The 19480-nt window shown below is 39.4% G+C and overlaps 1 protein-coding gene and 1 long non-coding RNA gene across 2 annotated transcripts in view; one reads left to right on the plus strand and one right to left on the minus strand.

Moving 5' to 3' along the window:
• IL1R1 (interleukin 1 receptor type 1) overlaps positions 1–19480 on the minus strand; it is a 141823-nt gene that overhangs the window by 100946 nt on the left and 21397 nt on the right. The window lies entirely within an intron of this gene.
• LOC110259975 lies at positions 8889–18417 on the plus strand. Its single transcript, XR_002342520.1, has 3 exons — positions 8889–10317; positions 17703–18038; positions 18120–18417. It is a non-coding gene; the product is annotated as an uncharacterized LOC110259975 (long non-coding RNA).

A 19480-nucleotide genomic window follows, 5' to 3' on the forward strand; every position in this document is an offset into this window, starting at 1 on the left:
AAAAATTTGTGTGTGTGTTTTTATCTTTTCTAGGGCCGTACCTGTGGCATATGGAGGTTCCCAGGCTGGGAGTCTAATCAGAGCTGTAGCCGCCAGCCTACACCACAGCCACAGTAACTTGGGATCCGAGCCGCGTCTGCAGTCTACACCAGAACTCACAGCAACGCCGGATCCTTAACCCACTGAGCAAGTATAGCACAGGGAACTATACTCAATATCTTTTAAGAGTCTGTAATGGAGGGAGTTCCCATTGTGGTGCAGCAGAAAATGAATTCGACTAGTATCCATAGGGATATGGGTTTGATCCTTGACCTCACTCAGTGGGTTAAGGATCTGAGGTTGCCATGAGCTGCAGTGTAGGTCGAAGACACAGCTGGAATCTGGCATTGCTGTGGCTGTGGTGTAGGCTGGCAGCTACACCTCAGACTCAGCCCCAGCCTGAGAACTTCCACATGCTGCAGGTGCGCCCCTAAAAAACAAAGAAACAAAAAAAAAGAAGAAGCAAAAGAAAAAGTCTACAATGAAAAATAATCTGAAAAAGAATATGTTTATATACATATATAACTGAATCACTTTGCTGTACACCTGAAACACGCACAGCATTGTAAATTAACTATACTTCAGGTAAAAAATAAAGAAAAACATTTTTTAATTAAAAATAAAAGTCTGGATGGACAACACTTCCATGGCCCACAAACACCCCTGCCTCTAGTACAAGGAAATCAACAAATGCAATTGATTTACTTAACTTTAACAGCCATTATCATTAAAAGTGTTGGGAGGTGTGTGTGTGTCATTTTCCATGTTTATTCGACCCGTGTCCTCCTAGATGAAGATTTCATGGGCCAAAACCACAGTAATTTTCCAGCTTACTGCAAAAATTAAAAAGTCTAACTATGGTGATGGGTTAACAAAAGTCTTGTGACACTGAACTCAGGTTTTACTCAATGGCAAACCCTGTTCTTTTGTAAGAGATAGTTCTTAAAAGTCAGTTCAGTCCTTTTTACTTCTGAATCCATTCATCTGTTGATGGACATTTAGGTTGTTTCCACATCTTGGCTATAGTGAATAGGGCTGCTATGAACATAGGGGTGCGTGTATCTTTTTGTTTAATTTTTTTTTTTTTTTTGGTCTTTTTAGGCCCACCCTCAAAGCGTATGGAGGTTCCCGGGCTAGGGGTCCAATAGGAGCTGCAGCCACTGGCCTACGCCAGACACAGCAACTCGGGATCCAAGCCACGTCTGTGACCTACACCACAGTTCATGGCAACTCAGGATCCTTAACCCACTGAGCGAGGCCAGGGATTGAACCTGTGTCCTCCTGGATGCTAGTCGTGTTTGCTAACTGCTGAGCCACCATGGGAACGCCATCTTTTTGAATTATAGTTTTGTCAGGATAGATGCCCAGGAGTGGGATTGCTAGATCATATGGTAGTACTATGTTTCATTTTCTGACGAACCGCCATACCGTTTTCTATAGTGGTTGTCCTACTATACAGCACACGGAACGATTTCCAGGCTCTTGGGATGGAAAATGATGGAAGACAGTATGAAAAATGCATACTGTTGTCCATCATTTTTCATCCCAAGAGATAGAACATATATATGTACGCCTGGGTCACTTTGCTGTATAGCAGAAATTGGCACAATACTATAAATAAACTATATATATATATTAGAATATAGTTTGTTTCATATAAATATAGTTTAATATAATATATATAATATATTATATATGTATATTATATGTATATATTAGAATATAGTTTAATATATAATATATATAATAAAGTCTTAATTTTTAAAAATCCTCTTTAATTCCTCTCCAACCTGCTCACTGTGGGGGGGTTCCTCACTAATCATGTTCCCTAGAGCTGATCGAAGTAATCCTTCCTTTCATGTTCCTCTTTCTCATGCCCTTCAATCTGTCTTGCTAAGAAATCTGAGGACTTGTACTCAAAGGGATGGTTTTTGGTTTGTTTGTTTTTTTTACTGTTTAGGGCTGCACCTGCAGCATATGGAAGTTCCCAGGCTAGGGGTCGAATCCAAGCTGCAGCTGCTGGCCTACAACACAGCCACAGCAACTCCAGATCCAAGCCACACCTGCAACCTACACTACAGCTTGTATCAATGCTGGATCCTTAACCCATTGCATGATACTAGTCAGGTTCTTAACCCACTGAGTCACAGCAGGAACTCCAAAGGGGTGGTTAACAAGCTGTTGTCATGCTATCTTCCCCTTTCGATTGCCAAGAAAGGAAAGGCACTTGCCTGGAATGAGAAACCAGGTCCTAACTGCAGTCTGGACACCAGCTGTCAGGAGCTGCCCACATGGCTCCTCTGCCTACCCCTGCCACCCTAACCCCATTCTGTAAGACAAGCACAGGGTGAAAGTGCCCATAAAGCTCCACAAAATTCAGAGATTATGATTCATTTACTTCTCAGGCCCATGCTCAGCACGTATATTCACTGTTCTGAGGCCCTTTTTTCAGTCAAGCATCCCAGCTCTACCTTTAGCCCACTGTGTGGCCCTGAGAAAATTTCTTAACCTCTCTGTGCCTTGGCTTTTCACCTCTATAGTAGCAACAATATTTACACGTGCTTCATTTTTTTATGGAGACTGCTAAGTGAAATAATAGAGGTAAAGCACTTAGAACAGTATCTGGCATATATAATTATTTTAGGAATCTATAACCATTCTTTGTTCTTTTATTAAAACCATGTGCCACATAAATAACCTATTGTCAATTAATCTTTGACAAAGGAGGCAAGAACATAAAATGAGAAAAAGACAGTCTTTTCAGCAAGTATTGCTGGGAAACCTGGACAGCTGCATGCAAAGAAATGCCACTATAACACACCCTCACAGTATGCATGAAAATAAACTCGAAATGACTGAAAGACAAATATAAGACAAGACACCATCAAACTCCTGGAAGAGAACATAGGCGAAACATTCTCTGACATCAACATCATGAATATTTTCTCAGGTCAGTCTCCCAAAGCAACAGAAATAAAAGCAAACATAAACCAGTGGGACCTAATCAAACTGACAAGCTTTTGCCCAGCAAAGGAAACCAAAAAGAAAACAAAAAGACAGCTGACAGAATTGGAGAAAATAGTTTCAAATGATGCAACCGACAAGGGTTTAATCTCTAGAATATACAAACAACTTATACAACTCAACAGCAAAAAAGCCAACAACTCAATGGAAAAATGGACAAAAGACCTGAAGAGACATTTTTCCAAGGAAGATGTACAGATGGCCAACAAGCACATGAAAAAATGCTCAACATCCCTGATTATTAGAGAAATGCAAGTCAAAACTACCACGAGATACCACCTCACACCAGTCAGAATGGCCATCATTAAGAAATCCACAAATAACAAATGCTGGATGGGGTCTGGAGAAAAGGGAACCCTCCTGCACTGTTGGTGGGAATGTAAAATGGTATAACCACTATGGAAAACAGTATGGAAGTAACTTCAAAAACTATACATAGAACTACCATATGACCCAGCAATCCCATTCTTGGGCATATATTTGGACAAAACTTTCCTTAAAAAAGACACATGCACCCGCATGTTCACTGCAGCTCTATTCACAATAGCCAAGACATGGAAACAACCCAAATGTCCATTGACAGATGATTAGATTAGGAGGATGTGGTATATATACACGATGGTCTACTACTCAGCCATAAAAAAGAACAAAATAATGCCATTTGCAGCAACATGGATGGAACTAGAGATTCTCATATTGTGTGAAGTAAGTCAGAAAGAGAAAGACAAATACCATATGATATCACTTAAAACTGGAATCTAATACAGGGCACAAATGAACCTTGCCACAGAAAAGAAAATCATGGACTTGGAGAATAGACTTGTGGTTGCCAAGGGGGAGTGGGGGGAGTGGGGTGGATTGGGAGCTTGGGGTGAATGGATACAAACTATTGCCTTCGGAATGGATTAGCAATGAGATCCTGCTGTGTGGCACTGGGAACTATGTCTAGTCATTTATGATGGAGCATGATAATGTGAGAAAAGAGAATGTGTACAGATATGTGTAACTGGGTCAACAGGCTGTACAGTAAAAAAAAAAACTGTATTGGAGAAATAATAAAAAAAATAAAATTTAAAAATATGTAAAATTTTCAGTTAAAAAAATGTGCCACATAAATAACAATTAAAACAAAATTTTCCTTTGGGAAACTTGGACTCAATGAACAATCTCCCTCTACCCTGGTTTTCGTCCTAACTCTGAGCACTTCTATATTCTGAATCCTTGCCCCCTTCCTACCTCTCTGAGCACTTCTGTGTTCTGAATCCTCACCCTCCTCCTAACGTCTAGCTAAGAATCCCCAGGAATCACAGCTGGTGTGTATATATATAATATATATATAACTGAATCTCTGCATTGTACATCTGAAATTAACACAACATTGTAAAGCAACTAAACATCAATTAAATAAAGAAAGAATAGGAGTTTCCGTCATGGCCCAGGGGAAACGAAACTGACTAGTATCCATGAGATTGCAGATTCGATCCCTGGCCTCATTCGGTGGGTTAAGGATCCGACATTGCTGTGGCTGTGGTATAGGCTGGCAGCTGCAGCTCTGGCCAGTAATTACAGCTCCAATTCAACCCCCAGCCTGGGAACCTCCACATGCTGCAGGTGCAGCCCTAAGAAGACAAAAAATACATACATACATAGATACATATTACAAAATTAAAAAAATGAAAATAAAAAAGAATAGCGGAGACACATATATTTGGACATATAAACATCCACTTCTACCTAATTCACAGTAATAACAGAAATCAGAATATACTTAAAAATAAATTATACTTTTAAAAAAAACCACAAATCAAAACTTACAGTATATAGAGGGATTATCTTTAGGTTCGACTGTGTAAATGGGAAAAGAGGCTAAAATTAATGTTTAGCAGCCTGCTCAGGAAATTAGGGAAAGGACACAGAAAAATTGAACAAAAGACAAATAATAAAATAATGAGAGCAGAAATTAATGACATGGAAAGCAAAATAAAGTACAGCAGATCAGTAATGCTCTCTCACACAGGCAAAAACAAAAAAGATGAATAAAACTGATAGGCTTCTAGCAATATTGATGAAAGAATAAAAACTTGCCAAAGTATTAGGAACAAAGGGGTGAACACAGATACAAGACTACATACATGAGAAACGTGAAAATAAGAGAATACCAAGAACTACTTCAAACCAATAGATTTGAATTTTATTTTATTTATTTCTTTTTTGTCTTTTGTCTTTTTTTTTTTTAGGGCCACACCCACAGCATATGGAGGTTCCCAGGCTAGGGGGTCTAATTGGAGCTACAGCTGCCAGCCTACACCACAGCCACAGGAACGCCAGATCCAAGTCACATCTGCAACCTACACCAGAGCTCATGGCAACACCAGATCTTTAACCCACTGAGCAAGGTCAGCGATCAAACCCGCAACCTCATGGTTCCTAGTCAGATTCGTTTCTGCTGCACCACGATGGGATCTACTAGCTTTGAAATTTTAGATGAAAGGAATAACCTCCAAGAAAAACATCAATTATCAAGCACCAAAATCATCAAAATTGACTAGAAAAAAATTAAAAAATCTGAATAGTTATATACAATACTAATCCACAATAGTAAACCATTCCTACAAAGAAAATATTTTACCTAAATGATATTTTGGGTGAGTTTTGCCATTTTTTCAAGCAGTAAATTAGATAAGACTACTCTCTTAGATATAAGATTACTATCTGCAAAACAGTTGTATTTTTGCACACGTAAAATTTTTACCAGCTACAAAAATTATTAAAGACATAGGAATAAATCTGACAACATATAAGCAGTACCTTTGTTGAAAAAAAATCATACAACTAATTATGAAAAAAACCTTAAAGGAAACTGAAGTAAATTGATAGAGAATCACAAAGATTCCAATCCTTCCCAAACTGATTAATAAAGTTAATGATTTAATCCTACAGGAGTTTTTATGGAAACTTATCAACTGATTTTAAATAAATGAGGAGTTCCCATTGCAGCTCAGTGGGCTAAGAACCTGACACAGTGTCCATGAGGATGTGGTTTCAATCCCTGGCCTCACTCAGTGGTTTAAGGATCGGGCATTGCTGTGAGCTGCAGCATAGGTTGCAGATGGGGCTCCAATTTGACCCCTAGCCAGGGAACTTCTGTATGCCATGGGTGCATAAAAAGAAAAAAGATTTAAATAAACAGAGGAAATAGGACCAAAACTAGCTTTTTAAAAATATTGGAAAGAGGAGTTCCCTGGTGGCCTAGTGGGTTAAGGATCTCATATTGTCACTGCTGTGGCGTGGGTTCAATCCCTGGTCTGGGAACTTCTGCTTGCTGCAGGGGTGGCCAAAAAAAATTATTAGAAAAGAAAATCAGATCAGGGAACTTGGATAGAACAGATAACAAAACTTATTATAAAGCTTTAGCAATTAAAGTATCAGTGTGAGGTTATGCAAACAGACCAGGAACAAATAACAGACCCAGAAAGAGACCCACACTAAGGTGATGAGGCAGAGATAATTCATGATCATTAAATATGTACTTGCTCCCCAAATTTCACAGCTTCCTTACAATACAGTTGGGGCCGGCTGACTAGTTCTGGACAAGAAACTGTGAGCAGAGCTGATCTGTTAAAGGTACAGGCTTTTTAACCTAAGACCTTTATATATTACATTTATTCTTTTATAAACTTCACGTATTTTGTAATTTAAAATTTCAAAAATAATGAATGCCCCTCTCTTGTCTTCTAGTTTTTAAACGATGACATTTTTGTAATGAAATGTCATCATATAAACAATTTATAAACAAGTGGAATTTTTTTTCTCCCTAATGGAGAAGTTGGCATCTTTCTTTTCTGTCATTCTTCGTCATCACTGCAAGCTCCTTTTACCATAACAGAAGTCAGGTGGAGCATTTTTTTCTCCCATTATCACTATTTAAAAACGGCATCATCACTATTTACTGTGCAAGAGCTGTATGTAGGCACCTCTCAGAGGAAATACCTGGTTCATGAGGTGGCAATGAGAAAGGACACTGCGGTAGAGGGAGAGGTCAAGTTCAGAGGTTAAACTCCTAGGAAACAGCTGTAAAGTGGGAAATTCACTACGTTTTGGCTTGTACTTAAACCTGTGGGCTCATCGCCACAATCAAGAGAATGAGTATATACTTCACCCCTGAAATTTCCTCACACACACCCCCCCCCTTTTTTTTTTGTCTTTTTGCTATTTCTTAGGCCGCTCCCGTGGCATTATGGACGTTCCCAGGCTAGGGGTCGAATCGGAGCTGTAGCTACTGGCCTACGCCAGAGCCACAGCAACTCGGGATCCGAGCCGCTTCTGCGACCTACACCAAAGTTCACAGCAATGCCGGATCATTAACCCACTGAGCAAGGGCAGGGACTGAACCAGCAACCTCATGGTTCCTAGTTGGATTCGTTAACCACTGTGCCACAACGGGAACTCCTCACACCCCTAATTCATCCCTCTTGCTTCTCCTTGGACCACCGCTAATCTGACTTTCTGTAATGACTGACTTGTTTGCACTTTCTAGAATTTAATGTGCATAGATTCATACAGTATTATGCTCTTTTTAACTCTTTTTTTCATTCTGCATGATTGTTTCAAGATTCATCTACACTGTATGTATCGACAGTTGATTCCTTTTCCTTTGTCTTCTCATTATTACATCTTGAGAATTCTTTGTATATTCTGGGCCTTTCTCAGGTGTAAGATGGGCTTGTTTTTTCATTCTCTTGAGTGTCTTTAGAAGAGCAGGATATTTTTCATTTTGATGAAGCCAAATTTATCCATTTTTCTTTAATGGACTATGCCTCAGTCACATGTATGTTTGCTTAACCCAAGATCATGAATGTTTTCACTTACATTTTCTTCTAACAGTTTTATCATTTTAGGTCTTACATTGAGTTCTGTCATCCATTTTGAGATAATTTTTGTGGACAGTTATGAAATATGGAGCAAAGGTTTTTTGGGGGGTGTTTTTATTTTGCATATGAACGTGCAATTTTTCTGGTACCATTTGTTGAAGAAAAATCCTGTCTCCATCATCTTTCTAAGCTTTGTCAGAAATCAGTCATCAAGCTATGTGTACCTCTATTGTTAGATTCTCTATTCTGTTCCATAGATCTGTTTGTGTGTTAGTATGTATGCATTAGAGAACTGTCTGCTCTCAATTTGCTAAATAAAATATCCTAGGAAATATGCTTCTACATATGTCCACTGCTGGGCCTTTAATAGCTGTTTCTTTGGAAATTAATTGTGTGTGTATCGGCTTTATCATTTTAAGTGTAAATGCAGCATCTCCTCAAACACAGACAGAGTGACTCGCGTTCATGCGGCCAAGTCATGCATTTTTATGTCTGATGTACTAATGCATATTGTCATTTCCTAAGTTCAACATCCAGCAACATAAAACTTTCTAAAAATTTGGTAGCCATCAGTGAATAGCTTTTTCTCAGTAACTGACTGGCAAACCTAGAGTTGATCAATTGCTCTGCCATAAAGCATATATAATCTTGCACAAGGGTTTAGGTGTGTGGTTTTTTTCTGTTCAGTTTTTTCTTTTCTTTTTTTTTTTTTTTTTTTTGCACAAGGGTTTTACCGAGTTCTGCTAGCTTCCATACATAAAAGATGAATAAGATTGGTGGCATTTTCCTTACTGTCTCATACTTGTATGTGCAACTGGGTCACCATGCTGTGCAGTAGAAAATTGACAGAACACTGTAAACCAGTTATAATAAATAAATAAATAAATAATAATGACCATTCCTTTTTTTTTTTTTTCCATTTGACCCTCCCCCCACTCCCCGCTTCTTCACCACTTTTAACCACCACTTCCCCTGGGCAGTTTGAACCACAGGACCCTAAATTCCAGAGAAGGATTCTACATCAAGTTGTGTGAATTGCAAACAAGTCCATCACAACAAATATTATTTTCTCATCAATCTCTTAGTAAACAAAAAGTAGGACCCAACCAATATGCAGCCTTTTATGTCAAAACTGCTCTCATTCCAAAACGCTCTCACTCTAGACAACATCTACCTGGGGCTTTGGTTTAAATATAGAATTCTGTCTCTTTCTGGGCAGCTTCCTTTCCTAAGTGCATCTCCGCAAAATTTCATTTGATCCTGAATAAATTGCCAGTTGATAAGATACGCCACTCTTTGCTACAAATAAATCAGAGTCCTGGAGCTGAGGAGTAGAAAACCACCTTGCCTTGAACCCCCACTCTCTGTACTCATCCTCTCAGGCCTTAACTTGAACTTCAGCCTCCTCTTGCTTCCTTCTTATCCACTTGGATATGCAGATCAACCCCACATCTTCACTTCCAGAGGAACTAGTACTACAAACATGTGTCCTTGGGCCCTGTTCTCTGAGTTTGCGTGTGAGGTGCAAAGTAGAACTTTCAGTGTTTTTTAGTATAGGCCAAAATGTTATTTATCTCACTAATGAGGAAATGAATAAGGAAGACCCCAAAAAAGGTTGGTTTAAAAAACCCTGAGAAATAAGGCTTTATATAACCAATTGGGAGATGGATATCAAGATAAGACTGTCAAGGACTTCTGCTTCTTGGGAGAGTGTATTAGATAAAAGATACACTAGAATTTGCCATAATCACTGGACAAATATGTATAAATTTAAGATGCCATATTCTTAAAAATCACCAGAGACCTGTGAAAACAAGGAGCAGAAAAAAAATGTTTTCACAGAAGAGAGAACCATTTGAATGTGAACTTATGATTGCCAACAGTTTTCATTTGTTTTTTCTCTAAAGACATTTACAATCCTGGCTGCAAGTTGAAAATGGAGCTGGACTGAGACAGAGGACACCTCTGGGAAGAGGGAAACCAGCGATCATTTTAGTGGTTGCGTGGGATAACTCTGACAGATGAGAAACTTAAGAGAGCTCAAACACATGACAGCCTGCAAAAGAAAACATTTGCTGAGGCCGGGGAGGGCACATAGCTGGGGAAGGAGGCTGAACGCTTTCAAACATAGAAAGAAATCTCCTGAAGCTTAAAGTAATAAGGCAGTCCCTCCCAGAAGCACAGGGCCTGCCTCATGCATGCAACCTGTTTTCCTCTCAAGACAGTTGCCAAATCTTTGATCTCATTGGGACTGAACACTGGAGACCAGGACTGTGAGTCTCTGGGGAACATAGCCAGATCTCATAGTTCTTCAGGACAAGGAAAGCAGAGGTTCTCAAGGCTTCTCCGAAAAGCCCAGAAAAGCCTCAACCATGACACAGGGGTAAGCAGAATCCAATGCGTCTCTAAAATTGAGAGTCTGACTGGATTAAGTTTATGCATGCCATCTGCCTAACAGGAAACTAAGGAATACTCTTGATAAATAATAACATTATCTGAGCCTCTTATGCACATTGTCTGGCAAAATTAAAAACTTACTAAAGAGGCAAGAAAAAATAACCAATCATCAAAAGAAAAAAAAAGAGCAGACAATAGAATCAATTCACAGATGGTCAAGAATTATGGTTAACAGATAAGGACTATAAAATAACTATGCTGTGTCTCAGGGAAGAGGGAGGCCTGAGTAGAGGGAGAGAGACAACAGAATGGCCAGTGGGTGGAATAGTCAGAATACACTCATTTATCAATGAAGTTCATTATCTTAACTGAACACGTTTTCACCCCCAAACAATGACAATAGTAACATCAAAGATCACTGGTCAAAGATCACCAGAACAAATATAACAATAGGGGAAAATTTTGAAATCATGTGATAATTACCAAAATGTGACCCAGAGACACAAAGTGAGCAAATGCTATTGGAAAAGTAGTGCCAATGGACTTGCTCAATGCAGGAATGCCACAAACCTCCAAATTGTTTAAAAAAAAACAAAAACAAAAACAAAAGCACAGAATCTGTGAAGCATAATAATGCAAAGCACAATAATATGAGATACCCCGGTCTGGTAAATACATCCGCTCTTCCCAAATTTATTTGTAAATCAAATGCAATCCAAATCAAAATCTCTGTAGGGCTTTTGTAGAAATTGACAAGTGCTTCTAAAATTCATATGAAAATATAAAGAGTAGTCTTGATGAACTCAAAGAGGAAAAATTCTGATGGATTTACCCTACCAGATAGCAAGCCTGATTTTAATGCTATAATAATTGGGGTTGTATTGTATAAGTGCAAGGATAGGTAAGTGACCAATGCAACAGAATGAAGAGTCCAGAGGAGACTCCACACACAGTCAGCTAATTATGCCAAACCTGGCGCTGAAGTCAAGTGAGAAAGGGTGTTCTTTACTATAAACAAATCATTTCAACAATCAAATGGAAAAATTAAAATTGGACCTTGAACCACCACCTAACACATGTGCAAAAAGCAACTGCAGCTGACCATTAATCTAAAGGTGAAAGGTGAAACAAGAGAGACTTTAGGGAAAACAAAGAAAATCTTCATGACTTTGGAGTAGGCAAATATGTATTACTAAACAGAACAGAAAATATTCTAACCAACAAATAAACAGTACTGATAAATCAAGATCTGTTCATCCAAAGACACCATTAAGAGAGTGAAAAGCCAGTCCCCAGAGCTGTAGAAGGTATTTGCCATCAATATATCTGACAGTGTTCTTACTCAGAATATATGAAAAACTCCTCCCCACATCACTAAGAAAAAAAAAAAAAAAAGACTCGAGAGAAATATGAACCAAAGGTTGAATCCTTAACTGAAAGATAATATTCTAATGGTCACATTAAATTAAATATTTTAATTAAATTATTAAATTTAAATGTTATATTTAATAAATTAAAATATTTTATTAAAATATTAAATTATTTTAATAATTAAAATAATTTAATATTTTAAAATAAATAATAAAATATTTTAATATTTTAAAACAAATTAAAATATTTTAATAATTTTTAATTATTCAACTTCATTAACCATTAGGGAAAGGCAATTAAAGCCACAATGAAATACCAGGACACACCTATCAGGATGGTGGAAAAGAGAAGATACTAAATGTTATAAAGATCTGGAGCAAAAGGAGCTTGTCAGCATCCCTACCAGGAGTACATATGAGTAAAGCCACTTTGAGAAACTGTTGGCAAGTATTCAAAATTATCTTCCACCCAAGAATGCTTGTGTACCCTCCAACTCAGGAGTTTCACTTCCAGGTTTATGACCAAAGGAAAAGTGTAGAAATGTTCATCAAAAGACAGGATATTCATAGCAGCTCTGTGTATAATACCCCAAAACTAGAAATTACCCTTGTGTCCATCAGCAGTATACTGGAAAAATAAATCACAACATACTCATAAAACTTGATTTTGCCAAAACTCATTGAGTTGTCTGTGATAAGTTCACTTTTTGGTAACAACCATAGGCTGTGTTTAAATTAATCAAGCTTTATTTAAATGGGCTTCTCAGGTCAGCTTTTCACATGGTCTTTTTCATTGGAGCCTCAGGTTACAGCTGCTCAATCTTAGTTCTTCCAGCAAGGAAACAGATTCAGTGTCTCAAGGAGACTTTGGCCAAGGCCACAGAACTAAGTAGCAAAGTCAAAACAAAATATTCATTTATAATATATACTAACATTATTAACATTATATTAACCTAATACATTAATATTTGGCTAAAGTATATAGTCACATTTCCACTTGTAAAGGCACTAGCCTAGGAGTTCCCATCGTAGCTCAGTGGTGAATGAACCCGACTAGTATCCGTTAGGACACAGGTTCAATCCCTGGCCTTGCTCAGTGGGTTAAGGATCCGGAGTTGCCATGAGTTGTGGTGCAGGTCACGCGAATGAGGCTCAGATCCAGCATTGCTGTGGCTGTGATATAGGCAGGCATCTATAGCTCCGATTCAAACCCTGGTCTGGGAACTTCCATATGCCCAGGGTGCAGCCCTAAAATAAATAAATAAAATCACTAGCCTATACTGAAATTGTTTGTAAATAACTGGTGGCTATAGTTTTAGATACTTGAGGAAAAGGCTTAAATGCTCAGCAGGGCTCAGGTCTATGGAACTCTTCTGATGCTTGCTTCAAACAGTGGACCAGAGGGGCCTGGGATGGAAGAGCCTAAGTCTACTGGTGTCAAGATTTGCTCAGGGCTTCCTCTGGACCACTCAGACCTTCCAGCTATTTTCTTAAAAAGGAACTAGTAGGTTTACGCACCAGGCAGCAGTATCACTCCATCCAGGTAAACCCGCAGCACAGTGGGCAACAAAGCATCCATCTGAGAAGGTGGATGCCCAAAAGGAAAAAAAAAAAATTCTCTTCTAGGCCTGCCATGACAAGTCAGCAGTTGACGGGCAGGAAACTTAGATGTAATTGCATCTTCTTTCCAAACACCCACTCAAAGAAAGTGTTCTCAAAAGTGTGGAAATGAGTCAGCGCATGAAGCTGACTCTTCTGAGGCAGCAGCAGAACATCGTGGAGCCCAGAGCAGGACGAGATGTCCTCAGAAGCCAGTCAGTGCTTGCTGCATTGTGCTGTCATGTGCCGGCCCCATGGATGCTCATGGTCCCAGGGGGGTCCCCCACCCCCACAGGCCTCCTGGTGCTCTGACGTCACTCCTGGGCTCTCACAAAACTGGCACAGGGCCCAAACCCCAACCTTGACTACAGTTCCTGGGAGGAAGTCACCCTTCACATGCAAAGCCCCACTTTCTTCACGTGGTTAATTGTTAGAAAACACTGAAAAACTCTAACAATCGCTCAAAGTACCCAGCCAGTCTTACAGCCTGGACTATTAGCTCCCACTTGCATTGACCAGGCAGCTATACGCAACATTTCCAGCACCAAATCTCTCTCTGGAAGATGGCCCACTGACTCAATGAAGCATTTAAGGAGAGAGAGAGAAAGAAAAAATCATTTCATGACTTCACAGGAAGGCTAGGACTCTGTCCCCAGCGGCTTTTTTGTCAGATCAGTTAGACAAGGAAAAAGCAGGAGAACCAACACCTCTTTTATCACCTAACTTTAGCTGAGTGTGTGGAATAACCAGGCATCGTTTCCAAGAAACTACTTTTACTCTGACTCCAAAGTTTTTACAGCAAGTAAATAAACAATGTCTGGAAACGAAATAATGCCCTTGATTCAAACCACTCCAGGAGGCACCACATATCTTTGACTTCAGGACAAACAAGACAATCCTTTTTGGGAAGGATTTTCCTCTCCCATGTGCAAAATGGACCACATCAAAAGGAATTTTCCAGAAGTAACATTTAAATTAAAGGATGAGATTTAAAATGTCATAGAGGCAATGTACAGGATGGGAAACAGAGATGAAGGTTATTACAAAGCCAAAAAGAAATGGAAGAAAATTTAAAGAAGAAAAAGAAAGAGACGGAAAAGAAAGTATGTGATTGGCTGGCAAGGGGTGGGGTGTCTGGCCCTCATCCACTGTTCAGAAACCCTGGCAGCAGGACATAGCAGTCTGTCCCCATTAGTGATTCCAAAGCAGGTTCCAGTTTGAGAAACACTGAACTGGTGCATTCTGTGACCAGCTTCTTTTCAAGTGGGACTGCATTTTCCCGGTTTTGAAGACTCCCTGTGTCACAGGCAAATGGGCCATTAATAATGATTAAGGGCTGACCAGACCATGGTGTTCCAGCCACTGAGATAACTAAGAGAGGAGTCAGTGGCCACCACGGCCATTGAGCCCAAATCCATGAGCACCCGAGGCCTTTACAACCTGGGGGTGGCAGTACTCTGTGAGCTGACAGTGATTTTCCCATGACAATCAAGTCTCAATCCATGTCTAATTAGCCCTGGGCTTCTAATCATGGGAGGTGAGGTCTCTGGCTTTCTTCCTTGGTAGGAAGCTGGGTTACGCACTGGCAGCTAAGGTGCTTCCCAAACCGGTGCCCAAGAACAGGGAAGGAGCTGTTATTTCCTGTCTCTGGGTACAATTAGTCTAACTGAATCCTCATTCTCATTCCATTGTCAGCACACGATCATCTGTAGGGAAATGGCTGAAACCATTGTACAGCCGGATGGATAGGTGCTCTGGGGTGTTGCAGGCTAGAAGATTTTATCTTCTCTTCTTGGGAGCATGCCAGGCAGGCCCCTGGGTGTGGTTCCAATACTTCCAATTTCAGCCAGTTTTGACTAATTCAGCATATTCCTATAGGATTTCTTTTTAAACCTCTGCATTTAGAAAGAGGTACTCTTATATATTGTTTTTAGGAAAGTTTTATTGAAACCTCTATGGGAAAAAAGAATGGATATATGAAGTTATATAACTGATTCACTTTGCTGTACACCTGAGGCTAACAACCAATGTAAAATTCACATCTACCATCCAATCAAAAACTGCCAAACATGCAGAGTTCCCGATGTGGTGCAACAGGATTGGTGGCATCTTGGGAGTACTGGGATGCAGGTTTAATCCCCAGCTAGCACAGTGGGTTCAGGATCCAGCATTGCTACAGCTGCAGCTTAGGTCACAACTTCGGCTCACGTCTGATCCCTGGCCTGGGAACTCCATATGCTGTGGGGCACCCAAAAAAAGGGAAAAAAAATTACCAAGCGTGCAAAGAAGCAGAAGAATATAGCCCATAATAAGAAAAAGCTCAATCAATCAAAACTGACCCAGAAATAACAAATTATAAAATTAATAAACAAGAACATCAAAATTGACAGCATTACATATGTTCAAGATGCTAAAGATCAAACATCTTGAATAGAAACATGGAAGATTTTTTTAAGATCAAAATCACATTTAATGAGATTAAAATCAATATATCTGAGATTTATTTTTTAATGAATGGGATTAATGGCAGATTCGACATTGCAAAAGTAAAGATTAGCAAACTTCAAGACACGGCAATAGAAGAAATTATCCAAAATGAAACAGGGAGAACAATATGGATTAAAATAAACAGAGCATTAATGGATTGCGGCACTTAAGCATCCAAATACACATGTAACTGTGGTTTCCAAAATGGGAGGGCAGGGGGCAGAAGTGTGTGGGGGGGATGATAGAAAAAAAAAAATATTTGAAGATGTTCAAAAATTTCCCAAATATGATGGAAACTGTAAACCCACAAATCCAAGAACTGTAACAAACCCTTAGCACAAGAAACATGAAAAAGACTGTGCCAAGACACATCATAATAAAATTGTTTCAAATGTGTGATAAAGAGAAAAATTCTAAAAGTTATCAGAAAACAGAGAAACAAAGACAAAGATGTCAGCAGATTTCTTATCAGAAACAATGCAAGGTGGAAGATCTTGGATTCAAATCTTTAAAGCACTAAAAGCAATAACAACCGTCACCTTAAAATTCTTTATTCAAAAAGCAAAAATATCTTTCAATAATGAAGGGGAAATGAAGTTAGTTTTAGACATATGGAAGCAGAAAGAATTCATCACCCGTCAACCTACAGAATATGAAATGTTAAAGGAAGAGCTCCAGGCAAAAGGAAAATTATACTCAGTAAAATCCTGAAACTACTCAAAGGAATGAAAAGCAGTAGAAATGGCAACTCCGTGGGAACATAAAAGTAAGATTACCTTTTATTATTTAAATCTCTTTAAAATATAAAAATCATTTAAAAATAAAATAAAATTGTTTGAAGCCAAAAGAATAACAATGTATTGTGAGGCTTCTAACACCTAGGGGAAAAAATGTGTGCCACTGATCCCACAGAGGTCAGGAAGAGAGAAAAGAAAGTGTTAAAAGATTCTTATACTCTACAGGAAGTAGTACAACATCTCTTGAAAGTACATTCAACCCTCCCACAGCATGGGTTTGAACGGATCATGTCCTTTTATGTGTGATTATTTTTTAAACAAGCACAGTCATCCCTCAGTATATGTGGGGGATTGGTTCCAGGAACACAGGTGCTCAAGACCCACAGTCTTGCTTGCACCGAAACAAAAGTCTCCTCCAGCAACCAAATGCAAAGAAGCTATAAGAGACTTAAAAAAAAACTGTGTGCATGTGCGATCACTGCAAATTATGGACAAAAAAATCTAAAAGACCAGCTGCCCCTTCTGAAGAGCTGAGAGTGAAAATAGGAGCAAAAGCAGAGTACTCTGCCTGCACTTGCACGCAGCACCATCAAAGGGGTGGGAAGACCACCTAAGCTACCCCCCACGGGCCGGACCTCTGGACCCACCCCTGCCCTCAGTCCTTATAAGGAATCAACTCACCTCTCCTCGGACAGCAAGTAATGGAGTTTGTTGCTCGTTTTTGCTCCCCCCTGCTGCAAAGGGGCCCCAATAAAGCTTTAGATACTGAATTTCTTGCCTGGTCTCTTATCAATTTCTATTAAGAGTCCAAGAGCCCTGGACGGTAACAAAAGGAAATTTCAGTATCTAAGTCTGTTGATATCTTTCCTATGGTTATGACAACCACACATACTGAGTCCTAAGAGGGCTTGAATCAAAGGTTCCAAACCCTCTCAGTTAAGTTCATTTAAGGAAGACATAGGAAAATTACAAGTAAAGGGGGGCTTAGACCCAAATGTCTGGATGACAGCTGAGCCCCACCTTGGCAGAGCAACACCAAGATTTGTAACAGGGAAAAAATGTCTTCCCTCAAGAATGCGCACTCATTCCCTTGATTCCAAGCAGTTTGGCACACTGGACCGAAAAGAAGTTGCAAACATGAATATAGCTCAATGACAGTTCCCTGGTTGTTTCCACAGGCTGTAGCCAAAGCAGAAGAGACCGAAGGCTTCCCATGACCTGAATAGAAGTCCAGCTGAAAAGGGAAGCAAAGGATGAGACTGGAACCAAATGCCTGGAAGGAAGACACTGAGGATATGACACTGGTGATGGTATACCCCACCCAAGGCACCCCCAGAGCTGCCGCCACCCTGGCTATGGACAGCTTCCAGGAAGGCGCTGGTTGACTGCCAAGTGTTTGTTGGGCTGGGGGCTGGGAGCAGAGTGGAGCAGCAAGTACTTGAACTCACACAACTGACCTTGAAGAGGCAAGTAGAACCAGAACCTCATGATAAGAGGAAGACAGATGACATATGGTAAGAGGGAGAGGTGGCAAGAACTGAGTTTAAAAACAATGATAACAAGCTCTGACTTTTCCTTCCCAATGATCTTTTCAGGGAATATGCTGTCGGTGGGTTCCTTGAAAATGTTGCTAAGAAGGAAAAGAATCCAAGTTAAACTGTTTACCAGGGAGTAGTCCTTGTTTAATGTATGTATTAAATCCTTCTTTTTGCAAGTAGCTCTGACTCTGCTCTGATGTCTGCAATCAAGTTGCATGTGATAGTTGTGTGTGTTTGTGTTTAGTGGTATCCTGAAATCAAGGAGTCTGAAAATTATACACATATGTATTAGATGAAGAGCTCTCTACAGGGAGAAATCTAGTTTCCTTGACAGACTTGTGGTTGCCAAGGGGGAAGGAGGGGTGAGGGAGGAAAGGTTTGGGAGTTTGGGATTAGCAGATGCAGATTATCATATTTAGAATGGATAAAGAAGGTCCTGCTGTGTAGCACAGGGAACTATATTCAATAGCCTGTGATAAACCATAGTGGAAAAGAATATATATGAATGACTGAATCAATTTGCTGTGTAACATGGTGCATAAACTATACTTCAACAAAATATATTTTTAAAAAAAGAAACCTAGTCCCCTTGGAATGAGGTGGAATTTATTTTTCCTCTGAAGGAGATGGTGCTCCCTCTGCATTTTTGCATCTCCCTTTATTGGTATGCCTTTGATCATTTGTTATAATTTTGTGCATCACTGCATCCCTCCTACCATCTCACAGGCTCCTAAGAGTAGGATCCCTGAACCAAGACCCTCTCAGCACTGACCACATCTAGGACAGAGCCAGTGTCATGACATGCTCATCATACATCTTTGTTGAATGAACACATATTTTCTTGTGCAAACTGATTAACAGAAAAGATTTAGCAAAGCAGTTTCTGTCTGGATTAGATGAGGTCAAAAAGTTGAAGCTATGTCAGCCAGGTCATTAGAGTTTATCTAATCAAACTTCCATCACCAACAACATGTTTTACTGCAAGTCCTGGGGAGTTTCAGGCTTATGCAAGGTCACATGACCGAGGAAGGGCAGCATAAGGCCATCCAGGTTGACCATGGACTTTGCCAAGGTCCATATCAGAAAAGAAGTAAAATGAAAAGTATGAGGATATATCTATATCTATATATCTATAGATATATCTATAGATATAGAGATATATTGGAAATGACATTGATTTTCTCATTATAAAAAAATGATGCATTGGAAAAAAAATTCATGAAATGAAGAAATATTAAGAGAAGAAGAAAATAAAAATCATCACAATTCCACCATCAGAAGCAGGCCATGTTTTAAATAACAAGACAATCTCTTCTTTTATTGCTTTTTTTTTTTTTGAATGCCATTGTGAAAAATATTCCCACCTTTTCACTTGGAAGAATGTCCATGAAAAAATGGCCACTCCCTGTTAGACATTG

Source organism: Sus scrofa, chromosome 3 (assembly GCF_000003025.6).
Source record: "Sus scrofa isolate TJ Tabasco breed Duroc chromosome 3, Sscrofa11.1, whole genome shotgun sequence".
Classification (NCBI taxonomy): domain Eukaryota; kingdom Metazoa; phylum Chordata; class Mammalia; order Artiodactyla; family Suidae; genus Sus; species Sus scrofa.